Raw genomic sequence first — 27884 nt, 5'->3', positions numbered from 1 at the left:
AAGAGCTAAGCTTCAAAACAGCCTGTACTTCTGGGCTTCTCCTCTCCAGGGGTGATGCCCACTTAGTGGAGCCATAACCCACAGGCAGCAAACCGCTCTGGACACTTCTACACCTGCTAGAGCGGAGATGAGAATGGCAGATAGTGCTGCCTGAACCAAGATCATGTTTTACTTCTTTTGTTGTACAAATTCCATAGCATCTCATGTTGAGCAATATTAAAGGAATATATCAAGTACACCTGTTTTTTCTGTGTGGCACTATTCTGGCACCATTGCTCAGGATCCCAAGTGAATAGATTCAACAGCCCTGAGCAAAAACTGCAAAGTACTGGTATTAATGAAATTCTGTGCTGTACAAAGCTCTGTCTCCTATTACACTTCTACATATTAAAAAGGGAAAAAAAAAAAAGTGTCACTCCCTCCCCCTCTGCCCCCCCCCCCCATGCCAGCCTCCAGCATGAAGTCTGAATTTTTCATGAGAAAGAGTAGATTCAGTTTCTCTGTAAGTGCAAAATTTATTGTGGCCTTAACTGTTGTTCAGAGGCTAATGCATGCACAGGGTTCTGTTTATTACTATCTAGGTCACAGAACTGATTTTCCCTGGAAAATTGAATTATATTGGATAGGTGAATTTCTTTATGCAAAATAATGATTCTGAATATACGCCTGACTGGAGAAGTAGGGCCCAGTTAGCATTATTTCTCAGTCCATTTTTTAGGCTTGTTTACTACAGCACAATAGTTATTATTTGCCAAATTTCAGATAAGAAACCAACCACCAAGCTTACAGTAAAAACTCAGATAAAACCCTCACTAACCAGGCAGTTGCTGCAATCCTATACTGAAAAGTCAAAGAATTACCCAAGAAATTCATGGGGATTTTTTTTCATTCACTTTACCCTAAATGCCTGTTTCTTCAAGCTAGAAGAACTGGTGCACAAGCAAAGGTTTCTTACACATTCTGTACCTCTTGAATACAAAATTCTCTTAAAGACATAATGAATAGGGCTCAGGTATATGTTCATATGTGTCTTGTGTCATTTGAGATGCGTTATGGTGTCCAGGAGACCATCACAGGGCTAGCAGATACGACACAAAACAAAAAGCCGTGTTCCCTGCTGAGAAAGCAGCTGGAGACAAATGAGGATGTCGCAGGCATAACAATGGCAATTGAGTCCCCCCCCTCAGCGTGTCACTTGTTAAATCTTCCTTAGATACATCTTGTTCAGCTTTTCTTTCTCCAATGTCTTCAAGTAGAGTTCAGGAGCGTTTCAGTGGCTAGCCACTACAGGATCAAGCAAGGACTCCTACAGGCAAGAAAAAAATATATTGAATTGCTCTTGAAAGGCATAAAATGGGAATCCTCAGCAGGAAAGAGTACCTTACTGAAAAGAGGTCAGAGACAAAAGTCCAATTTGCTTCTTGGTAGCAGAAGGGCAGATGTAAGTCGAGAACTATTTAGCTCAAGTGTTGCTAATCAGGAGCTGCCCTCTCTGCTTAGTACTTTATTTTCCTTCTAAGTATTGCCACTGTCATGATATAAATACTTTAATAACCCTAATATCTGTAACTTCTATTTTAACTGCTTATTGAGAGTCAGACTCATTTCTGCATTGATTGATAAATTTGTTGTTTTCTTTCCCTTGTCTAAAAATATGGCAACAAATTTGATGCATATTCCCAACAAGAATGTTTTACTGAGGTCTCATGGTATTTTATTCATCCTACCTTCTTTACCAGACGATGGGTATCCTTTAGTATCTTGTCTAGGTTATCCTGTTTTTTTACCAGGCTATATATAGCCTTTATCTTTCTTCCTCAGCCCCAACAAAATCTTACATATTAAGCTAGTAAACTGATGTTCAAATACACCTTTCCTCTTTTCTAAGAGCTGTTTTTCACAGAACGTTAAGAGGAAGATGGTGCTTCTGATGATACAATATGCACAGATACCAGCTTGTGTTCAGGGTGCTCCTCTTCATGCTGGAATCTTGCCTACTGGACAGCGTGGGTGGAAAGAACATCAACTCATCTGCAGGTTTTTCATCCTTTACCTGAAGAGTAGAATAGCTGTATATGGTTTAATAAGACTTACTCCTCAGTCCATCTGGATAAACAATACCAGTAGCCACCAGAAACATCAGATTTCTGAGCATATATTTACAAACAAAGCTACTCTTTCATCAAGGACGTCAGAGAGGCTTCTCAAAATAACTGCCTGTTCAAAGTACACTTGTTTCCCAATCCAGATGTTATAATGAGTATCCAGCAAATTCTTTTTCCTACCACTCCTCCTTCCAAATATCATAACACCTTTGTTGAAATGTGCACATCGAGACTTATTTCATCTGCGTGTTCAGGCTTGGACCTGGAAGTCTCATCCCTGTCTGTGCTTCCACACTCGTGATTAGAAGACTTGCCAGCTATTTCATGGGAAATGCCCGAATTAAAGGTTTGTGAATGATTTCTGGTTGCTATAGAAAAGTACAAAACCAAACCACCAACAGTAGAGCTGGTGCATTACAATTGTGTTCATACTTCATTTCCTTTATTCCCAGGTTGAAAGTAACTTACAGTATGGTAAACTTCTGTTACACTTCGAGATATGACTGAGAAACTTAGGAAAATTTTCTTTCAGAAAAATAGTAGGGGTTATTATCATATTGGCAATTTATTGTTGCTCTCTACAGGCAAGGTGTTTGACAGGATGACTACTTCTGCAGCATGAAAAACTTAAGCTCATATATATTTGCATTATGATGACTGGGATGCCCTGTTTGCTGTTCTGGCAAGCTTTACATTGCAGTACTTTACTTTTTTATGGAGTCATGTCTTTAATTGTGTCTTATTACTGGAAATAAATTATTGAATTGAGACTATGCACGAGTGCTTCACTGTCTTTATTTGAGCTGATCTTTTATAAGTTAGCCTATCTGAACTCTGTAAGTGTTCTCCATGTTACACAGCAAACAGCAATATTATGTTCGATGAGCAAGGGAGTTTTTCATGAATACAGGTTTAGTGTACCTTATGCATCTCCTGAAAACTGGCACTGAATCATACTTTGTTTTGTTCAGTAATTATATCAAAATTTTTTGAAAGAATTGAACATTCAGATATAGCGTCTTCTAAAAATTAACAGTGATTCTAAATCTGTTGAATTTCTTACATATTCTAAATAGTAAATTGCTTCTGAAAATGTACTTTGGGCTCTTAATGGCTAATGAACTAGTCATGTCAAGTGAGAATGATGATTTTAAAATATGTCATATTTTAAACACAGTGGTTATTAACTATTTTCAGTCTTTTTCCCAGGTTGATTTGTATGTTTTATCTGTGGTATGAGATCTTAAATACTGAACATATTGGGTGCCAATGAATCTTTTAGAAGACAGACAAACTCTTCTGAATTTACAGTTTGTATTATTAAGCTGTCATAAAGTGGGAGAAGCCTCTCCAGTCACAAGACTATGTTGAAGTGGGAACACAGAAGTAACTTAGATGAAGACCTGCAATAGTGAGGTCTGGAAGAAGGCATTGGAAAAAAAAAAAAAAAAAAAAAAAAAAAGAAAAAAACCCCACCACCAATAGGATAAGAAGTATGAATGTAACAAAACCAAAAATAGGAAGCTGGTTGGAATATTGAAAAAGGGGTTCATGTTTCATCTAGCCACCACTCTCAGAAGTAAGGCTATCTTGGCAGCTGAACAGTATAGATTAGAGGCCTCTCTTTGTAACTGTTAAACTAAAAGGTTCAAAGTAGGAATCAAGCGTCTCAATCAGGCAAATTCTGGTTTTAAGGAAGAATATTGACTGCAAGGCCTTTCTATAGTCTGATGGATCTAGATCATATGGCAGAGTACAGTTCTCAGTTTGGAGGAAGTAAACATTATTAAATTATTTCTATACCTAGAATTGATTTTGTTCAGTTCTTTATGATAAAAAGAATGATAGCACTAACATTTCAAAGTGAAATTTTCTTTTCAGATAACCATAAGTTGGTTATGGCTGCCTGGAAGTCCTGGTCTGATACATTATGGAGCCTCACAAAATCCTCCTGCTACAACAGCAAGAACTTTCCTTCTGTGTAAGCTGTCCCAGGAAGATGACACCAGTATCTAACAAAAAAGGTAACCGTTTTCATGGGAGAAGGTTTGATAAGTGGGAGTACATTATGTAGCCAGAAGTATCCACTGATCAGATAAACTGATAACAAAAAAAAAAAAAAGGATTAATCACAGGTTTAGGAATGTGGAAAAAGAAAACACTTACAACGATGGAATTTCCTGATCAGCCAAAATTTAGTTGTGCCTATACACATAGAAAAAAAAAAATCGAAGAGAAAACAAACAAAAATGCTTTAGTATAATTTACTGTTTAGGAAGTTCATTATTATGATGCTACACTTGGCATTAATAAAATTCATGCTGACTTGTATAGCTATACAAAACTGTAGTTCTTATGACAAAGATCAGGCCTAGGGGAGAAACTGAAATGAGATAACATGGCAAAATCCAGATGTGAAAACTAAAATACAACATTAGATGAAATAAAAGAGCAGAATCAAAATAGTAAAAGTAACCTCACATGAGACCAGAGGAACACAGTGATCATAAATCTAAGAGTTACTGTGAATACAAATTTGAACAAGGGCCCTTCTGAATCAGATCAGCTGTCTGCATAGCCTCATCTGCAGTACTTATCTGCAATAGCAGCAAATAAATAAATAAATAAATAAATAAATAAATTGCAGAAGTTGTATATAAAGTATTCCTTTTCCTGATAAAAGTCCTAGCTTCCAGCAACACCATTTGTACTGTTGGCCTCTACAATCTGTTGTGGGAACGAATTCCACAGGAGGAGTCAGAGACTAGGTAGCTGACAATAAAGTCAGTTAATAGAAGGTTAAAACATGATGATTGGTTTGTTGAGCTGCTATGTGTTACCTCAGTCAACTGCCAAGTAATCTATTGTTTTTTAATTATAAAAGAAGAAAAAGAAAAAAAGAAAAGATGAACAGAATGCATGAAAGTTCACTGAGAATTATTTATTTCTGGTTTTGATACTCTATTTGACAACATTTCACAGGTCATGTCACCTCCTTGTTACAATTAGTGCTTAGTGAAATATCCTTCCCTCTGTGGATCAGTAGTCACTTCATTACTGAAATACCAATCAACTGTCATTTATGTTAAATTCACAATGGCAGGACTAAAACAATATGGTTCAGGAATAAACTATAAGGACCTTCTGAGATAATAAAAATATGCCTTACAGGGAGGCATCTAAGAAGCTTAGTTTATTTAGGATACCAAAGAGCAAGCTTAGTGATCTATATATTACTTTTCAAAGTGCTTATTTTTGAAGTGTTCTGATAAAGCAGCCTCGGTACTCAAAGAAAAAGGAGTGCATTTAGCTAAAAGCGGGTAAATTAATGCTAGAAGTTCAATATAATGCTATAGCAAGGAGAGGAAAACTGCAATATGAAAACATATGCAGTTATATGATAAATTGTTTTTAAGTTGTTCTGTTTAAATCAAGATGTTAGATGTTCGATTTCACTCTAGCTTAAAAATTTTAGCGTGTTACATGGGTAAGGCCAGATATTTCATATTCACAGTGTGATTTCCCCTCAACTAAATTTGAAAATGATCATTGTACCTTACTAAATGATTGCAGATGAACTAGCTTTCACTGAGTTAAGAATAATACAAGCACTTTAAAAATAATGTATTTGTATGAGGCAAAGACCCTCTAAGAAAAGGAGATCTTTTTTTCCCCTGTATAAGCTACTAATATTCCAGCACTTAACCTGGAGGCAATCTCTTTGAATAGAGCCTTAGGAATTTGAGGTAAGTTAAAATAAATAGGTACAGTTATCGAATATTGTGCACAAAATTGTGACAGTAAGGGAGGATTCTGACCACCTACTTCACTGCTGTAAGTCTGAGTTCAAATAAAGTAGCTATCTAATAATGAAATAAATAAAAAATAAAATGAAATACCTAAATGTGAATTACTCCAAAAAGTAGTATTTCACTTAGATAAAACCCACTGGTGTTTAGAGCTTCGTAATGCGTTGCTGTCATCTGTTCGACATATAAGTTTGTATATATATATATATATACACACATATTCAATATATAGAGAAACCTATAGCATTCAAAGTACATTTCAAAGTACATAAAGACTGTACTAATTTCTTCTGTCACAGATCTTAGCCATTGTCACCAAATGACATTTGGAAATGAGCAAAAGAAAGGATTTAAACTTAATTTTTTAAGACCCATCTTGATTTTTCATTGATGTGGGATGCTGCAAGGACATGAATGACCCCCTAGCTAGCTGTTGCACTGGCAGCTTTTAAGCAGCCCCCTTGAATCTCCATTGGCCCAAGAAGTGTCATCTAAAGCACTGAGCAACTGGCACTTAAATTAGACAAACGTAGATTCTTTGTAGCATGAAAGTTAGTCCTCTGCCTCAATACTTTGAAATACTTTGCTTACTGATGTCTTGGCAACTCATGTGATAGTGTTTTCTGAGTTCCTCCGATGTATTTTTCTTCTGCTGATGATCAAAAGTAAATCTAATGCAATGGTGGGTAAAGAGAAAGTAGTCCTAGGAAACAGCAGTCTCCAGCAACACAAAGAATTAAAGCATGTCTACATTGTAGAACTGTATTGTATGTAATAACCTTTGGGAGAAAAAATAAATTCCTGAAGTTTAGGACAAGCTAACACAGCATGCTGCTAAACCATCTGTAATATACAGATATTTCTTTTCATACTAATCTGGTAAAATGCCTTTGATTTTAAATAGATAAATGACATTGCAGGGCCTATCTTTTATTTTCATCCGTTCTATGTATTATCCAAGTCTTTATATTACGTCACCTTTGTCTTACCTTCTCCTTACTCCATAACTTCCCTTTTGAAAGAGCATATTAATACATTAAGGAGATTCTCAAATAGTATTTTTTCTTACTAAAAATCATGAGCATCTCTTGAGATCAAAAAGGAATATTGCTGTTCATCTGCTGTTTACACATTTTTAAGTGGGTATGCTTTTTACTATCTCAGAAATTCATCTTAAGGTCAATAATGTGTCTACTGATAACGTTCAGCTGAATTTTAACTGACCAAAAAAGATGGAAGCTTTTCAATCAAGCTATCGATTTCCTACATACACTAATCATCCAATGTGATTCTGTTCCCTTGAGATATAATCATTTCTTAAAATACCAGGAGAGAATACTGCCTTTGCTTTTATGATCCAGATTTTTTCCATCCAGAAAATAATGTCCTAGGTATGTAGTACAAACAGAGAAAGGGGAAATCTTTTCAGACAAAAGATAATAAAATCCTCCTTAAGTTCTAACATATCACAAACTATGTTTACTTGTAAAAAATTTCCTAGTTATTCCTGTCTGCCTACCAAGTGCCAGTTAAATGGGCTTCTGATACACTTTATTGCTTTCTTATACAGTTGATTCCTCTGACCTTTGAAGAGTAGCAATAACACATATACCTCTGCGCAGGGAAATCCTGGGTTAGCCTCATATAGTCTCTTTTAATATCAAATTTAATTTATATTTTTTAAATCTCCCTTTTTTCCATGAGTTAGTGGATTGTCCTTTGGTGATTAATATGTGAGCAACTTCTCTTTGGGCTTTGAGAGCTCTTCTGTCAGCTCACTGCCAGACTTAAGAAGCCCAACTTGTGCTTTCAGAAGTGGGAAAGCAAGGAGAGGCCTTCAGTTGGGGGCTGAAGGAAGCATGACATGCAGAAGCTTTGTAGAACTGTTTGTGTATGCATTTACATACATGTACCCATAAATGTGTTCACTCACATCTGTGTGTTTGTATGGATATGCATATATACACACTTGCACCTACTATTTTTCTGATGAAGTTGTGTTATTTTCCCCATGAAGTTCTGAAAACAGATTGTTTGTATTTGAAAAGCTAAGGGAATTTGGACTGCAAACTGATTTCTGTTTTACTTTACTTCTTTGTGGGAGAAAGGAAAGGATTGTTGCTACCTAAAGCCCTTGAAGACAAACTTAATCATTAAAACTGTCCCATAGCACATGTATTTTGTCTTAAATAAATTGTGATTAAGTAAAAACATGATGTGAGCATAGCTGGGACTCAAGCATTAATGTTTGCTCATTACTTATTGTTAACCACACTGTGGCTGCTTCAGAACTGGCAATCAAAATTAGAAACAAAGATGAAAAACAGTGCTATCGTTAAAAGAAGTTTATAAACATTTTGCTGCATCTTGAAAATGAAGCATGAAAAATGGGGGGGGAGGGGGGTCAGAAAGGAGAGAAGAGTAAGAATAATACTTTTTCAGTGGGCAGGGTTTTGGTTCTGTTTTTTGTTTATTTGTGTTTTTGTTGTTTTTTGTTGTTTTTTTTTTTTCATGGAAACTATGAAACAATTACAGGATCAAGGACTCCAAGTAAAGAAAATGAAATTATAAATATCTGGTTTTACATATTCAAAAGTAATCTCTTAATAACACTGACATTAAAGCGATGATATTGTTTAAACAAAGAAGTACTTGTAGAATTTTTAGACAAAGATTTACATTAAATTGGAAATCAAGTAATGCCCTCAAAAGAGGATTTTTCACTGTCATGAATCAGGAATGGGACAGGATTTCCTAGTAGCAACCACTGATGCAAAATGGATTTTCTTGTCATGCTGCTAAATTGTGCCTGTTGCTGTCAATAGGATTAACTGGATGTTAAAAGCCTGAGGTGTTTACATTTGAATTATAAGATTTTTATTATTAATATTATTTTTAAGTAATTCCCACTTCATATAATGTAAAGAATAAGATAAAATGGGAGTTAATACTGTTCACTGTTTTAAACTAGTGAAAAAGACTGAACAATGAAATGAAGCAGAAATATCTGCTCAGCTGAGAAAGGAACAGAGAAGTGTACTTTCTGTTTTCTACCTGGATAAAACATTTCTCATGAACAAAAAAGTGGCAGTGTACCTGAAGCCTTTACCTTTATTGCTATACAGCGTGTCACCTTGGATCAAGTCTGAGGGACCTGAGGCAGCTGTCAAAACACCACCATTTCTCCTGTGCCTGCCTTAATAATATGCCATGTAGCAGCATGGCCCTCGACTTGGACAGACAAAAATAAAAGGAAAAAATACCTTCCAGTAGTAAATGGGAAAATATTTTTGATAATGCCTCAGCAGACATGGATTTAAAAACTAAAATGCATAAACATGTCAGAACATGAGACACACTTTGAAACTATAACCTACATTGCTGAGATACGGTGTGCTGAATTGTTTTACACTCGGGTACATTTTCAAAGGTAGTAAAATGTGCAAGTGTAGAGATATGGAGAAGGCTTCCTGGCATCTCACATTTTTTGTAAGAAGATTAATTCTCTTCATGCTTCAAAGTTTTTAGACAAACAGAACAACAATTGTAGAAATTAGAAGAGGGAGGTAGTTCTGCAAAGTTAAGCACTTAAGCACTTCCCTGATACCTGCTGGAAACCAAGCTGGCAGCAGATGAGCATGCTTTACTATCTCCAGCTGGTAAAGACCTGGGAATTGAAGGGGAAAAATACAGAAGGGATGTGGCACTAATATTAGAATCTTGTGTTTCATTTCATTTGTGATTATGGAAAAACAGCTGTATAAAAGTAGGTGATGATTCTTTATTTTGAATTACAGACATATACCAGAAAGGAAAAAATAAATAAAAAAATCTCTGTGCCAAGCTGATTATAGCACACAAGAGTCGAAAAACCAAGTGCAACAATCCTTAATCCTGTGTAGTAGCAATAGCTCCTCTGGGTAATTACACACAATGTAGAGTTTAACTTCAATTGCCCTGAATTTGCTTAGCTTCTTCAAGCAATCCCTTGTTTTCTTACTATAGGTTTTGTAATGTAGGTCTCAACATTCTTGTTAAACTCACTCCTACCTCAGTTAAGTTTCTTTTCCAATATGGGATGCGTAGTTTGTATCAGCAAGGCATATGAGATAGCTGTAATGTTGTACAATAGAATGAATAGTTGTCCAGAATCTCCTTCCCTGGGTTAGCAATTCTTCTGTTATTAAACTTTTGGCACTTGCTTATTTCTCCTTTAGTAGATAGACTTTCTAGATCCCTCTCCCTTCTACTCAGGGAGGGGGAGAAGAGAAAGAGAGAGAGATGGGATCAGTAAGAGAAATAGTAGTACTCATGTCACACTCATGCTTTGCTGAGCAGCAGTTAGAATGCAACAATCACAAATGAAAAATGATGTTAACATTACATATTATCACGGTCTGATAATCTGCAATGACACTTCCTCAAATTTTAATTCTGTCATAAAAATCTTAGATACGCATAACAGAAACCTTATCACTATAGCAAAAATAACTTCAGTACAAACAATGATCAGCTATTATCACTAATAGAAGGGGATTACTTGTACCAGGTGCTCTCATTGACTGAAGACAGACTTATTAATGTTTTTTTCAATTGTACCATTTGACAAGCCTGTCATAATTCTCATACCATGAGATCACCTGCCAGCAATGACATGTCTGTGACACTGATTCCTGAATACTAGAATAAAATTAGCATTTGACCTTTCAAAACTTAGCTCAGAATCAAAGTCCATGTTCTAAAGTTCAGGTAGTTCATCTTTTCTTGGCTGAAAACAGCAAGAAGCCACATAGCAAGCCACTACAGGTTATAAGCACAATGAAAGAGCACAGAGGTATTCAGTTTACAGAATGCAATTTACTTCCATAAAAATGTTAACCATACTGCATGCACAGCACACTGTACCAAGGGAAAAAAAGAAAAAAAAAGTCTAATAACATCAGAATGGCATCTGAAATAATTAAACATCATTTTTCATAACTCCGAGGAAGAAAGGAATTGAAAGGAAAATTTGTCCTTCTAATTTTTAGAAAAAAAAAAAAAAAAGCCTGTTGTTTCACTTCAGTTCTTATGAAATAATGCTTTAAATTTTGATGCCAGTTTCTTTTAATTCTTGCATTGTTTTTATATTTAAAAAAATGGTACAGCTTAGAGAGTCTTCAAAAGAAAAAAGTAACAGCACATGTAATTGCCCCATAACAAATTTCTTTCATTTTTTTCCCTTTACCCTATGTAACTGGAGGCTCAAGCAACATTTAAATCAAGATTCTGCTTTCCCTAGACTAAAAGCCTAAAGCCAGTGGAGAATAAAAGAATCTCTAGAGAGCACTGCAGCACAAATTCTGAATCATCTTTTTTAGCTCTCCCTTTTCAATCGCATCTGTTAAGCCTTTGAAAATATTAGGTGACTTTCTTGAAATGAAACTGAGGACAAACCATTGTCCACAACAGTTAAATATTCTAAACAAATCATGCATGTGTGAATGATCCATAATATTAAGACTCTAGTGAGGGAGTTCTCCCACTCACTTAATAGTGCACTAATTTACAGAGCAAATTGATGACATTTAAGTTTCTTATGTTCGTACACATTTTTATAAGAAACTTTGGAATTGTAAAAATTTAGAAGATAAAGGAAAACTTTACTAAAAACAGAGTAATAACCAGAGCTAATATTTTAAAAGCACACAGAAGACTTCAGTGATCTAATAGTAAGAATTAAAATGTTAGGATTTATATTTTATACCAATATCTTTGCAAGAAGCTGTGCTTTAGGAAGTTTCTTTTGTTTTAAAAGCTTTGTTTATATTGGCATCAAGTGGTATGATGCACAAGTCTATTCTTATAATAGCATCCTGGTTTTATTTATTTTATTAAAGGAAGCTCTAAAGCATTTCAGTCACTTAACAGAAATCAAGGCCAAAAGTGCAATACTTATGAATTTATAGTATGTTCTATTTTAGAGACAATGAAAATTCCTTTGTTGTAAAGTGATTACAGGTAGCACAACTCTAATTTTTATTGCTTGCCCATGCATATTGTCTTTTCAAACAAAATCAATTTTCTATCTATTTGGACATATTCAAAGTTTCCTTTCCAAAAATATAATTTCTTTCACTTTCAGTGCAAGAGCATAGGACCTTGTTATGGCTTATTGAGATTTATCCTCAGCACATTCCAAATGCTTAATGGAAGTTATCACTAGACACCAATTGTTTCATTTTGAAAACAAACAGCCAGAATACTAGGATAACAGGCATCTTAAATACTTTGTGCGACAACACTCAGCAGCATACTATTTCAGTAAGCAAAATGAGACATGACACAAGCAAAGTAACTCTATTAAATGACAAAATATTTTCCCTGTTCTTGTCCTCTGAAATTATTTTGAAAGACAGAAAGAATTGTATTTGCATTTTGTCTCCATAATACAGGTCCATTTAGTGCAGCTGTCTAGATAAAAAATGTACATTCTGAAAAAAAAAGATATATATATATATATAATTCTGTACACAGTAGTTTATTCTGAATAACCAGGAGTCAAATGTTATGGTAGAAAGCATTTAGAAACACAGTGGAATAGTAAAAATAACATCATCTTGAAGCAAGAAAATATAGCCCTAACTAAATTATGTTGCCTGGAAGAGTGGGGCAGTTTTTAAAGGCAAGCTTTAAGGCTGAATTTAAATGTGCTTCTCTATCATATAATTCTACCTTCTATGTATTTTAGCTGGTTTAAAGTATAAGGTAACTTAATTTACATTCTTCATAATACAAAACTTGAAAGAAACCTGTAAGAGTTTAACTGAAGAGAACTATCTAAATTCATTCAGGAGGGGTAGGGGGGAGGGTGGAGGGGAACATTTACACATAAAACTGAACTTTTCCTACCCAATATTTTGGAGAATTTCACACACACCAAATTTACATTGAAAATACACCAAAACCTTGTGACCTTTTTTCCAGTGAAAATATTTGTGCATGCAAGGTAGTGCAAGTGAAAAGTCTTCAGGTAAAAAAATTAAAAATAAAAAAAAAAGTATACAAGTTTGGAAATAATCTGAAATGTCCACTCTTTTAATGATTTTTCCTTAAATTTCATTCAGTTCCAGCATCACAGTCAAAATAACATTCATCATTCACCAGGGTTGTTATTGTGGAGACATCTGTATTAATTCTGAAATACTGATCTGTTAATTGTTATATAAACTTTTCCTGCCTGAAACAACCTAGGCGCTTGTTAAATAGAGATTAGAAAAAGAAGAAGAATCTTGTAATTTAGAATTTGGCTTTTCCTCTAAGATCTAAAAGTTCTTTTCCTGAAACTCCCACAGGCTTCATTGTGCTCCTGGAAAAGTCAATCTTCATCACCCTTGAAAATAATATTTTGTTCCTTCTATCTGGCTCAGAAATAACATCTATCGAGAATTTAAAGTTGTTGAGGTATAGACTGTCAATCATTACACAGAAACATGGGAACTTCATTTTCCTTGGGATGCCTAGGCGTTATTATAGAGAAAATAATCACCATAAAAAGAATTGGCACAAAGAAATACATTAGTGAATGATACAATTTGCAGAGCCCATGAACTAGGCAGCCAGCCTCACTTGGCTGTCAGGTACCTGCAGTGACAACGGTTTTAAGACTTAACAATAGAAGAGGATTTCTCATTTTTCCTTTTCTGCCTATGATTTTGTGCCTTGCAGATTAAACTTCCTCATGTGCGTTTTTTAAATTTATACCCAGTTTAAGTATTAAAAGAAAGTAAATGGACATAGGTAGATATTACAAAATGAGTGAAATTTCTTTTTGAAATATCATTGTATTATTTAGCAGGCCAGCTACTCAACTGATATTAATTGGGGAGTTACAAGGATTTGTACAGAGTACTGACATATTTATGATGAGAATTTGACTCAATTTCTGCTCACAAAACCAGATTAATCTGAAGACTAAAAACTTATTTTTAAACCCGTTTCACATTTACTGGCAACTCATTATGAGTTGCTGACTTGTTTGGCGTTTGTTGATCTGTAAGTCTCATTTGAATAAGTTCATTATTATACTGCCAGGAGAAACAAAATTAAACTTAATTAGAGGTCACATCACCTCCAGCTCAAGTTAATTAAAAGCCTAATCAAACCTTTTGGGAAACAGTAGCCTGTCAGTGAAAAAATGATAAGGAGAATAAAGCTCACTATACCCACACTAAGGACAGTAATCTGCCTGGTTACCTTTTATTTTATTTCAACTCATTTTGCACAAAAAGAAATATAAAGAATAGCATATATATTCTCATGTAATGCTCATATTAAATAAAACCATTTGTCAGTTTTCTATCAGTCTAGAAAACAACAGATACTGCAGAAAGAAAGGCATGCATGGATCATAACGTGTCTTTATGCATCCCAGCACATAGGTGCAAACTGAAAATAATTAGTTATCTCAAGGTCAGATTTCCAACTTAACTGCAGTTGGGAGAAGTACGAAAAACAGCTGGAAGTCTAACATAACTAAATCCCAATTTAATAAAGATGAGCTGAGTAAAACTGGTGGCAGAGTGCATAATATGACTGAGTCTGGAGACTCACATCCTCACATTGCGCTGACCTGCTGTGTGACCTAGGAAAGCCACTGCTTCTCCTGGGTGTTTACTTTGTCTATTTAAATTGTCCATTTTATGACCCATAGCCTGTCTCTTCTTCAAGTGAGTGTGTAGTCCTTAGAGGGCTGGTGCCTTGGTCTCAGTTTTGTCCTTTTGGTGCTATAATCATCAACATAAAGCTTCAGATTAATATCCATAGGTATAAAGAAGACAAAGATTTGTGCAACTGAATGACCATTCCTGTAAAGGTAAAAAGCTCATATAAAATAATATTTACGCAAATATAATTACCCTTTGGTCATAAAATACATTAATTAAGACAATTGAGACAATCTTTAGTTCTCAGTAAGATATTCTCTTTGATTACCGCTATCTTATTAATTAATAGATTTCTACTCATGTTGCTTCTGAACATATCCTGCAACTTTATTCACAGTAAGCAATACTTATTGAGAGTTATTCTCTCTCTCCATTATATTTTCTATCATTTGAGAAGGTGGCAATCCCTGCAGATCTACGGCAGCCTGTTTTCATTTGTACTGGTAAGGTTTTTAGGGAACAAAGGGATTCCTCTTGTTATTTTAAAGCCATCATCTGACTAAAGCTCTAATATTAAAAGGCAACCACTATGTCTCTGTGAAGCCCCACTCACTGCAGTGATTTAATGTACACAGATCATCTCCTGAGGATCAGGTCACAGGCCTGACTGAGTGCATGAGGAATATTTATGTTTGCCTGTGTTTCTGGAAGGAGGCAGTACACATTGTGAATTAGCCTGGCATAAGTTTCTCCTAAACAATGTCTTTACAAATAGTTATTTTGAATATACAGAACTAATACTGTGTTGGGACTGCGTTAAATAGATCCACAGCCAAATATAGTTTTTTGTGATGCTAGAGTCTCTATCTTGTTTTGGCCTTAGTGGGGAATAGTTATTAAGCATTTTATGTGCAAGATTACTTAATCAACATTTAAAACGAAAATATTACAAATCATAAGAATACTTCAAAATAAAAATATTTGTTCTTTTCTAGCAGTGATAGGAGAAGCTAGACAGCTTACAGAATCCTAATTAAATAATTAGATGAAGTGCATCATGTATCATTTTAGCAGCAAAAAAATGGCAGAACCTCAGATGCTTTGCTGCCTGGCACTGGAATAGAAACATACACAGACAGAGACAACTCTTAGTTACCAAGTAAAGCTACCTTTTTTAGGTAGGAGACTTCAATTGACAGTCCAGGATAGTACAGTAACAGTTAATTCAAGTAACAATTTCAAATCAGATTTGGCTGATACTTGTGTCCTCATTTATCAGTACTTGTATCATCAGTGTTTGCTTTCCTACTTATAATTAATAGGAAAGCAGAATATGTAGCCATGGGTGATATGATACTGCTAAGCACCAAAAAACTATCAGATAACAGTATGAATTTATTTTTTCAGTCAGCCTCAGAAATTAGTGGCTAACTATGTGCCAGTTTGCTTTTTGGAACTAGCAGAAGTGATAGAATAAGCCCTTGCAATTCTGAGTGATACTGTCAACTTCAACAGATTTTAACCAGATTTATTCAGCTGTAACAGAGACCAGATCCTGTCTCATCAGATGAGGTTGAATTGTCTTTAGGGGCAGATCTCAATGGCTAAACTATTTGGCAAACATATTTAACAGATCAGCTGCCATGAATTAATATTTACAATGAACCTGAGCTTATGTTCTGGCTCTAACCCTGTATCTAAATTAAAAAAAAAAAAAAAAAAAAAGGTTTAGTGAATGATTGTTTTTCCTCCAATATAACTTAAACTATTGTATACACTTCTGTTCAACTTCACAGTTCCCTCACCAAATCTTTGAACTCAGCCTGCTTCATTTTTCTCTGTCCATGAGCAATGTAGAGAGCAAAATGCATCTTTTTTTGGCCTAGCTCAAGCTGTCTTCCAAAGGTTTGAAAGCACGGAAAAATTAAGTCATGGCATCATTAAATAATAATAGATAGCCTCTAGTATAAAACAGTCCAGAAGATGTCAGAAGAACTTAGTACCAGCCGTCACTACTGTAAGGAATCTACAAGGAAAGATATTTATCATTTGGGAAGTCTAATGAGGAAAAGTTCTACTGACAGATGTAGAAATTTTTTATGACTGGTTTCATATCACTAACAGCTCTCATATAACAGCTTGTCCCACCAGAAGCCCACAGCTGAAATTTATGATTTATTTTTTTTAATTTGTCAATAAAAATAGTTTATTGAACTTGAAAACAAGTCTGGAACAAAAAGCACCCAAAAGGAAATCTGGGATATTCAATGTATGTTAATTATCTGTATTACTTTGATACATATTTTCTGAGTACATCAAGAGCCTTCATTTTTAGTCTGAAAGCTTCCCTAGGCACTATAAATAATATTCAATGTTAAATAATAAATACTCAGACTGTATCAAGCAGTTTGGCATCATCCCTGTTCTGTACTGGATGAGCTAGAATTCATGAAAATGTGAACCAAGCCAGTTGTTTTTGACATTCTGTGTGCTTGCCCTTACCTTTAGTGGTCTTTTCAGTGGGGACAGGACAAGGGGCAATGGCCAAAAAATGGAGCACAGGAAGTTCCGCACCAACATGCAAAAGAACTTCTTCATGGTGAGGGTGAAGGAGCACTGGAACAGGCTGCCCAGGGAGGTTGTGGAGTCTCCTTCTCTGGAGATATTCAAGACCTGTCTGGATGCCTACCTGGGCAACCTGATCTAGGGAACCTGCTTTGGCAGGGCGTTGGACCCGATGATCTCTTGAGGTCCCTTCCTCAACCCCTACAATTCTGTGATTCAGTGTGATTTATTTCTTCTTCCTGCAGGATGAGTATCTCTTTCAGCTGAGGCAAGCAGAAAATTTTCATCAAAACTTTTTGTGACAAGCTTTCAGAGATTGCGTAAAATCATATTGACTTAAAATGGAAACACAAAGAAAATTTTCATAATTTTTAATTTTCAAATCAAAACCCAGAGATTTGAAGTTTCATTTTAAACTTTAGTCTTCATAACATTCTTTATATTTGTTTTGGTTTGCTCTTTACGTAATGTCATGATATATAGAATATTGTTACTACTTTTGAGATCTCCCATTTAATTCAAACTGAAATGCCTTATCTACTTAGATGAAAACATTTCCTATTTTTGGACCTAATGAAACTACAAGTACAGATGCATTTCCTTGGATTGTCCCAGAATAATCATTTTCCTTACTAATACATCTTGAGCATTTTGTTTTACCTAAACAGAGTAAAAATAGTATAATAGAAAATCAGAAAGCAAACCGAGAATAAGTTGCTAATACAGGAAAATTCAACATTTGATTTTAGTATTGTTTTTCTCTCATGACATCTTTTCAGAGAGAAAATACTAAAAACACACACAAGTTTGGTCTTTTGCCTGATATCATCTTTCTCCTGAATGTTATTTTCAATTTCAGAGCCAAGGGGAAGTATCAAAAGTGGCACACAAATGTTTACATCTGAACAAACACATAGGACATATGAAAATCCCAGTTGCAAATCAGGGCTGAAATAAATGCATATTATGTCTGACACTGTTGTCTTTGGAAGAATTTTCATGCCTTTTTCTTCCCACGTTAGTTCCGTGCAAGAACACATGTTGCATGATATTCAATAAAAATTCATACATGTTTAGATTTGTGAAAACATGCACAAATTTCTTAATCATATGCAGGAATTCATGTGTGTTTTCCTCACAGAAAATTAGAGGAAGTTCAGGAGAATATTGCTTCCATTTAAAAAATAAATAAATAAACAAAAAGCTGCTAAGAAAGTCTGCTCCAAACTGTGTCATGTTTTAAATGGCTTTTACACAATCAAGCAAGAATAATTGAGGAAACGGGAATTTCCCAAGGATTAACATTCACCTTGGAGAGTGCATTACAGACAAATAACAAAATCCACAAAAAACAACCACAAAACATTACTTCTCAAACTTCATGAATGTTTATCAACATTTATGAAACCATCTCTGACAGATAAATAATCATTCGATGCCTTTTATGAACAGTTTCTTAGGTTGCAAATCATTTCTAGAATAATAAAGTCTTGCACGTCAGCAACATAGATCTATAGTGATAGAACATGTCTTGTTCTATCACTCTGTCTTTTTCTCATTCACAATATATATATAGGCCAGCAAGAAAAGAATTGAAATGTACAGGTGAAGGCCGATACCCATACTATAAGGCACTGGGGCAAAAGTAGTAAGAAAATGCTGAGATTGCCAAAGACTGTCTTGACTGTGAGAGCTAAGCTTCACTCAGACCGAATACTTTGACTAGTGAAAGAGAAATCCTAACTTAAAAAATAAGACTGCCTTAACAAATATATTGGGAATTTGATTATGTGTATGTGATTAATAAAAACTGGTAATGGCTTTTGTGATAAGCACGAGAAACTGAATGATCCTTGTGGGTCCCTTCCAACTCTGGATATTCTATGGTTCTATGATAAGTGACTTTATGACCAAGGGTCATAAACGTGGGGAAGCTAATATCTAGGAACGTTAAAAGACAAAATAAAAGAAAAAATAGCACTCAAACAAAATATATAGAAATGATGGATGCCACGAAAGAAAGAATTTTGCCATGAGAGGAAAATGGGTATATGGAGATAAAAAGAAAATACATTGAAAAGAGAAAGATGAAGAACAAAGTAAAAATCAATGAGAATAAAATATACATAAAGTGAGTCATAACAGGGTGCTTGTATTTTCCTCAGATGGGTTCATCAATCTATAAAAAGAAATAAAAACATAAAGCAGTGGAATAAAGAACCAGCAAAGCTGGGCTGGAAATATGTTGTAGCTTCCCTGGGCGGCACATTGCCTGAGGCTTCCCTGAACTGCATTGTCACATGTCACAACTGAGTTCTGGTACGTGCCATGACTGAGCTCTCTTTCTAAAGTTATGGGTATGTCTTGGGAGAGTTAGTACTCTCTGTCCACTGCTTCCTTTCTGAAGTGAAGGCAATTATTTTGCTTCGAGGAACCACATTTAAAGTGTCCCACAAGATTACCGGCAATGACTCTCCATTGGCATCAATTTGATGGATGATATTTATTTAACCTCTTTGAAAAGACAGAGATGTGATTCTCCTAGTAATAGTCTTCTGAGTTACAGTGATGCTGCATATGGTCCAGGGACTTTCCGTATTGATGGGAAACCAGGGAGGGATGTGAAAGTATATGGAAAATGTATCTTGCTTTGCTTAGTGCTTGAAACTTAGAAACTTCAGCAAAATAATGAAAACTTTTTACACCTTTTTGTTCCATAGCCACTTAATAAAGTGGTTAATAAAAGCTTCTTGCCCCAGTTTCACCTCTGGTGAAAAGAAATCTTCTGAGTCGCATAGTAGGAGTTATTTTGACATTTAAGATCAAAACGCAGACTGGCAGTTACCAGTTGCAAAGCATTGTGTACAGTCTTCCTGTTACATTACAGAGCGTTACAGATATCATAAACAGCTGTGGAAGTGATAACCTCCTAACACGGGAGAAACAGCAGCAGTAAGACAAGATAACAGTACACAGAACCACCTTTGCAGCCTGTGTAGTTAGTGCCAACTGTTTGTCCAAGTGGAAGCTCATGCTGCCACCCCTTGGTGGTTTTAGCACTACTAGTTAGATTAAATCAAGTAGGAGTGTGTGTTTTTCCACATTTCACACCTTCATCCTGTCGGGTGAAAACAATTAGGCTTCAAGTGACTGCTTTTCTTCTGGAAGTGAGCCTCCCAAGTTTCAGCTGAGAAGAGCTTTCCATTTTTGCTCTTTAAAAGTGAGAATTTTACTGAATGAAGAGAGAGAGCAAAGATCGATGTGAGGTTGTAGGACAGGCAACGCTTCAACCTCTCTATAGATCTCTCTAAAACCTTTGCAAACCTTCACATTTAAGGAAAAAAACTGCTGAAGTAAAACTGAATTCCATGAAATTTGGGACCTGAGACTTGGTGCTAAATTACATTATTTTTGAGAAATAATATAATATTCCCAATCCAAGCACTTTTAAGCTTTGCTGTTAAATTGTTTCATCAGACGGAATACCAGGAATAACAAAAGGTCTTCAATGGTAGCTGTTTTATGAAACTTAAAGTGAAAGACTCAGAGAACAAAGCACAGAAGAACATTTACAGTGGATAATACTTGGTTTATGTTTCATAAATCCAGTGCAAATAAAACCTGGCAAGAGCAGAACTTGGATTATGGAGAATTGTATTACAGGCATAATTTAGATTAAGTATCCTAAATTTTGTTCAGAATAATACTGATTTTAATAGGCTTGGCTGCTAGCTTCTTCTGTCATAATCTTACTTTCAAGAAGCCTGGAAATATGAATGACTTTTCCCATTCATACCTCAATTTTTCTTTTTGGTGCTGCCAGAACAACTTCAGTTTTGGATTACTAACATTATAGCACTTCCTAAAACTGCTATACATATTTTAGTTGCAAGCACCACTGAAAACTTCAATGCACGCAGCTCTGTTTTTTCTTTTCAAGAGTGTGTGCAAACAATTCCTCTTCTTTGGTACACAGAAACATAGGCTCTTTAGCACATTTTTCATGCTTTTCAGTTTGGGCTAGCCACACTAAAACCAAAAGCAGAGTGAGTTATTTCAAGGGCTACAGGGGATTAAGACAGAGAGTGAAGGTGGGTTGTAGACAGATGATGGCAGGAGGTTTGGTAAGCACAGTAAGAACCTATCCATATCAGCTTCTTTCACCCTAATGCATGCAGCTATACATAGTGAAATAAATATGTATATGTACATTACAGTTGTCAAAGCAGCACATACTGTTAGACAGTTGGAGGAAGTCTGGTATAGCTGTTTGTCAAATAGAAATAGTTGCAGTTAGTCTGTTTTTTAAAACTGATGTCTATTACAGTCAGAGTTGTGAAAATGAGAAATACATGCAAGAAACTGAGCAGTAATTTTGTAGCTCGTATAGTACTTGTTTAGTCAATTGAGGTTGTAGGTAATCGCATTATTTGAAGGCTGAAACAAAGAAAAAGAATAATATCAGAGAAAGATGGTAATTCAGGCCCAAATACTGGAATTTGTTCATTATTGAGGAAATAATCTGATATTTGGCATTCTATCAGAGTGCAGAACATGAAATGTGTTATGAACTTCCTGAAAAAAGTAAAAGACAAAGACAATTCCCCAGAATCAGTACTCAGGTCATTTTTAGTTGATTGCTATGTTTTAGAAGTGGCTTCAACATATTCTTGGTTGTGTTTAGAAATGGAAGTAGTAATAAATACATGACTTAGCAGAAGCTGACATAGGAGCAAATGGTTTGGGGGAAAGAGCTTTTGAGATATTACCTTATGAAACCCTCCTTCTCTAAGTAAGCTGTTGAACGAGGAAACACTCAGACTGAATAAAAACAAAGGTGACTTAAGAAGCAGGGTAGGAGATAGTGATGCTGCAAGGTTGTTATGTAAACTGTTTTCTGACTTCCTTCTATCTGATTCTACCAGGCAACAGATTGCCAAAACTTCAATGTTCAGGTCTAAATTTAGGATTTCTGTACAATCCAGCTGCTAATGCAGCAGTCTAAAAACGCAAATTCGTACAGAATTTCTCCAAAGCAGCTACATGAAGATAGAACCAAGCAATAGAGGAATGGCACCTTCCCTACCATGTAGCTCCCTGTGCAGATGAACAGATGGAACTAATTATAATTTGTGACCAGACTACATGCTAACTGCTCAAACCTTCTTATTTTTCCAATGTCTGCTTGCCAGTTCTTTAATTTTTTCTTATAGCTAAGTTCTGATAACTATAGTTAAAAATATAGTTTTTAAGAGTTGGAAGACAGTTTATTCTAGTAGCGTGGCCAGAGTATGTCTGTTTTCTTTGCTGACCAAATGGAGACAGATTTGGGGCTCCTGAGTCTACAGATGAGAAGTCTGAGGTTATAAAAGCTTAAACTCGTAGAAGTCTGCTTGCAAGAGGAGAGGTTTAAAACATTCTTTACAATCATAAACAGAGAGGAAAATAATTAATAGGCTTAAAAAAATATCAACCAAGAACATTTAGATTAATAATTTGGTTCTAATAGTAAGATTGTAAGGCATGGGAACAGATAACTGTGAAGCTGTAGATCTTTCACACTTTCCCTGTTCGAGCAGCTGCCAGGAATGAGCTATGTAGTGCTCTTGCTTTGGAGCAGAAGTAATTGCTCCCCAAATCTATTTGTTATGGGTTCTACAAAACAGAAGTGGATAGCAGTTCTGCAAGTCATACAAATTCTTCTTCTTGCCACCTTTCAGATTAAGGGCCTGCCCAGCTGTGTATTCAGTCCCTAAAATGTAAGGCATATGATTTAGCTTAGACAGAACAAACATTTTCTCCCTACTAGAAAAAGCTTCTAGACAGATTATTTTGTAACAGTTACATAGGCAACAAATCCTTAATTGTTGTTACACTTGTATTTCTGTTCCTCACTGGCATACTGAAATGGAAGCAAATTTTACTTCAGATACTTAAGTAAATGTGTCATTCAGTTCATGTATCTGGGAGTCTAAGTATCAGGTGCTATTCAGGGAAAACAAGGTAACTGAATTATTTCTGTGATATTCCTTTTATCACAATTATGGAAAAGTGGGCTGAGGATTCCCTGTTGTCTTTCCTCTCCACCTCCCTTAAAGCTTGTTTTTGTTTTCTTTTAAGATCCCTCATTCAAATTTCATTATTTTTGTTACTAAGCATGGTTTCACAAGGTCATTTCCCAAACCCCACAGCACACAGGGTACATATGAACTTCATGCTTGATTCTGTATGAGCTTTATTTAAGCTTTCTTTCTAAAACTTTTAGAAATCTCTTTAGGATGAAATTGCAAGTAAACTTTCAGAACTACATAATTTACAGCAGCAAATGGTTGGTGATCTTAAGAAATGGGCTTGATGCACTACTTAGGAAAGTTTAAAAGGCTATTTGAATCACTGCTTAAAAAAAATGCCATGAGCTTAACAGAACAATAAAATAAATGGGCTGTGAAAGGTTTGCTAAGTTTAACAGAACTGCTCAATTGAAAATGAAGGAGTCTTAAATGTAAGAATTGTTTTTTTCTGTCACAGTGACGTTTTTGATCTATAATTTAAACAAAAAAGAGGTTATCCTCTTTTCAGATATTAATATCTGCCTCAATACAATAACATCGATTAAGCATCTATAGAACTTTCTTCCTCTCACTCATATTCTCCTACTCTAGGATCAAAAGTACTCCTGATACACTCTACTGCTTTCCTTAAATAAGGAGGAATAAATTTTTATGCCAAAAGAATGCAGAAAGTTCAAAATAATTTAAAATTTTGTTGTTGCATTTTTGTTGCATTTGTTGTCATTCAAGATTTTCCCACTGTTTGTCTTCACAGTAGCTATTCAGCTTTCTGCATTTTCCTGCACAGTTCTATTCAAGTATGTGGGTCTCTCTTTATTAAATATTGTATCTGAGTTAAACATCTGAAATTCCAATATCCCAAACCTAATTTCAGTTATTTCTATTTGAATAGGTTACTGCTGCCGTGCAGATATGCTCACTCACCTACAGTTAACCCAATCCCTTTGCATTTGAGGCAGACTGCAGAGGTTCATAGGCACTGACCAGCTCATGTAGCAGCAGAGCTCTGGTATGGGTGCAGATCTGCATGTGGCACTTCCCAAGGAAAAGTGTGCTTTTCTTCTGTGAGGAAGATGCTGAAAGACCTTCAGCAGGCCATTTGCCTGGCTGAGCTTCACAAATACCAGGTGTAGGCTTGGATTGCTTCCCCCCTACACCTCCCACCTTATTTTTTCAAATTCTTAGTTTCTTCAAAACTTCACTCTGTATCATCCAGTGTGAGCAAGTGTAACATATCTAGAAAACCTTACTGAAATGAAGTTTTTCAATAAGAATCTTTTTTTGCATGGGTACTTCCCCTGGATGTCACTTGGTCACATAGGCAGTTTGATTAACACCCTCTAGTAGAAAGCATCGGAACAACAAGCACTGGCAAAATTACATACCAGCAGCCATCTCAGACTTCTAGGGATAATGTTCCTGACAATGATCCCGTAGCTATCCCTTCTTTATGTTTATGACCTTCTGTATTATTCTGATTACCAAAATAGAAATTATGTGAAATGAAATAACCTGTGGTTTCATTAGTGTTGGGAAAATAATGATTTCACACACACAAAAAAAAAAATCAAAATTGAGGTTATTAGGTAATTTCTACTAATTGTGCAATTCTTATACTTGATACGAAGACATTCTAGAAAACTGGAAATGTAAAGGGAATAAATTGGTTGCTGGAATGTTAAAATCTATATTTTAAAATATTTTTTCAGTTTCCAACAGGCTTTCTGTGTTTCAAATTTCTGGAGTTTTCAAGTTCTACTCTCCTGTGCTCTTAATAGTCCCTGGCTGAGATATGGGAATGTAGATGTATAGATAAATAGCTAGGTACAGATTATATAGAGAGAGAGATTTATATTTTCGTCTCTCTTGGATAGATGTGATGAGATTAAAATGCATTTAATGCATGTTACATGAAACACGCTTTATTTTTAAACCTGCGATCCTGTCTTCCCCAACACCACCTCATGAAGCAGTCAAGATGCTGTTTGGAACACAGTCCTGCTAAGTCATCTAAAGAAGTTATTTTCCTGTTGGATAATCATATGCACAGTGACAGTATTTTACGTGTTGAATATAGTAATACAGCTTTTGGGTTTTTTATTTTTTAATCACATGACTACTTCAACTTCTTTGCTCTGTCATGCTATACATTGCATGACCTCTTACGTTGTTGCTGCATTTTTCCATTTTTTATTAAATTCAGGACACTGCTATAGTAATAACAAAAACAAAACCAAAAAAGTCTGTATACTTAATATAAGGAAATATGAATCAATTTGCTTTCAGTTTAGGTGGTCACTTTTGAGGTGAAAATTTATATGTTGCTTTTGGATGCAGCTGTTTTGTACTGAAGCAGTTGTAAGTAGTTCAAGTAGCATGCAAGAGACTATGAAACTAGTTTAGGACCCGTACACTGATTAAAAGTTTGCCACAAACTTTAAGATAAACATTATTTTCACTGCTTTATATATTAGTGGAGCAATGTCCTATGGAGCTCATGTGTTTTCCTTATTATTAACTGTTCTGTGCACTTTAACATTAATGTTACTATCTTTCTTGGAAACAGTCTAAAAAAAGTACCTTCTGCACATAAGAATATCTCTAACAAATTCATTATTGAAAGCTAAGCAATACATCAAGCAGCTCATAAGCTGGTTTATTCTGAAAGTGTACATGCTCACTGCCTTGATGCAGAAAATTGCTCAAATATAAGCCAAAGAAAATAGAAATCATAGGTGAGATTTCCAGCCCTGTTCTGTTACTCTAATGAGAGTTGGCAAGTTATTAGAAGAATAAGGATACTACTCTATATTAGTGGCATAATAGAAATAGAAAGTCCCCGGCTCCAGGAGAGGGGAGATTCCCAGATCCAGACAGAGATATGCATCTGCCCTTTATTGATTATTTTATCTGTTCTTCTGTAATGGGCCATACAAACAAATAGTAATTATTGACACAAGCATTTGTCTACTGCAACAGTCATAGAGTGCTCCATCCACATGCACACTTGAAGGGAATGTAAACTTCATTGTCTGAATCTGCTGTAGGATATTTGATCAGAGCTTACAGAAAATAAAAGCTATCTTTTCTCAAATTGATGTATTACATGCAACTCTATGTTAAGATGCTTAAAGCGCCATTTCTGAAGTTGTGAACTGTTTTGAGGCTGGAAACCATTAAACACCTGCAACTGGCAATAGTTCAATTGCCCTGAGGTTGACAATGGAAAATTACTGACTCAATGTGTTTATTCTAGTCAGGAAACTGCTAATTACCTCTTAATTGCTAACGGGAGATCATTTTCTCCAGAATAAGTGAATAAGCATTTGTGACCAGTATTAATTAGGACTTCTTTCCTTGTCTAAATGAATGCAAGCAATTCCCACCTCAAAGTCCTACATGAAAGTTCAGAAGAAACTGGCCTTTACTACTTTGGATAACTTCACACTTCAGTAATTTTAGTGGTTGCCAAGGCACTGCCTGACAATATTTTCATACCAAAACAGTCAGTGCATCTCCGTATATTCAGAACTAGAAAGAATAAATAAGGAGTATTTCTTCTGAGAGGATAATAAAAATATAAATTCATAAAAGCTCTCCCTGAATTTTGTTCTCTATTTTATACTCCCCGGTTGCACTCTGCATCACAAGTGTTACACTCAAAGTCTTATATGCAAGTGGGAGCAAGGCAAGAACATGGAGCCAAGAATTTATCATTAGCCCATTTAAAGTCTTTACAATCTAATCAAAATCTACCAAGATATTACTAGTTTAATTACAATAATATTAACACTCAGTATAATTCAAAATAATATAGAAAAGACTTGTTATTGATACCTCAAAAATTATTATAGAAGAAAACTTACTAGCATGCACCCCTTTTCTCTGTTGTTATACTCACAGCTCCAACATTTCTCTTGAATGTAAGGTCAAGATCGCTAGCCACTCTCAGAGAGAGAGCAAAAATTCACAGCAGGTTACCAACATCCCAGAGTCTCCACAGGACACACACATGTGCCTTTTAATACAGACTCAAATTGCAGTTTGCTCCCCTATCAGCCACGCCCAGCGAAGCTCAGGAGAGCCTCCCTCAGCCCCCTGATTCCAAAAGCTGCTGTTGACTGCACTGCAGCTGCCGACACATCAGGTGTTCCCAAAGTACAGCAGGTGAGCAATGAATGGCCTTCTAGCTGAGTGACAACATGGCTCAGGCCACAACAAGGTCTGGCAAGTTCTTGAGACCCTGCACTGTCAGACCAGTCAGACAGGGGCCTTTTTCTAGTACACACAAAATTATTACTAGTTCAAAAAAAAAGCTGTAGAGCGAAGGCTGAGATACTGAATTTGGTCTTAGATTTCTTTCTGCAGGCACCAGAATGAATCTACTATAACACATGTGGGAATTCTTGCGTTGGTTTGTTTGGTTCATGAGAAATTGGGAGGTCAAAACATTGCCTTAATTACAATCTCTTCTTAATTCTGAAAAGGATAGCATTATTTTACATAATGGTATGCAGCAAAGTCTGTGCTTGAACAATAGCTGTAGCTAAATGCTGTAATGTTTCCCTAGATAACTGTGGTGCTTTATTCTCTCTTTCACATATGTATTTATACATGCTTTCTCATTACATAACATTCATCCTGTAAAAAAATTAACTATTCTTTTTTTATATAAGAATATTAGAATTG

At 35.5% G+C, this 27884-nt stretch overlaps 1 long non-coding RNA gene across 2 annotated transcripts; it reads right to left on the bottom strand.

The window, feature by feature from the left end:
- Positions 1-462: 462 nt before the first annotated feature.
- LOC308193954 lies at positions 463-27276 on the bottom strand. Of its 2 annotated transcripts, XR_013950109.1 has the most exons (4): positions 27097-27276; positions 4272-4310; positions 1953-2053; positions 463-1306 (listed from the first exon to the last, which is right to left on the bottom strand). It is a non-coding gene; the product is annotated as an uncharacterized lncRNA (long non-coding RNA). The 2 variants fall into 2 exon arrangements; XR_013950110.1 differs by lacking the exon at positions 4272-4310.
- Between the last annotated feature and the right edge of the window lie 608 nt (positions 27277-27884).

This window comes from Anser brachyrhynchus (genome assembly GCF_964034855.1).
Source record: "Anser brachyrhynchus genome assembly, chromosome: 4".
NCBI lineage: Eukaryota > Metazoa > Chordata > Aves > Anseriformes > Anatidae > Anser > Anser brachyrhynchus.
The sequence above is the reverse complement of the archived record's forward strand: the minus strand, read 5'-3'. Positions and strand labels throughout refer to the sequence as shown.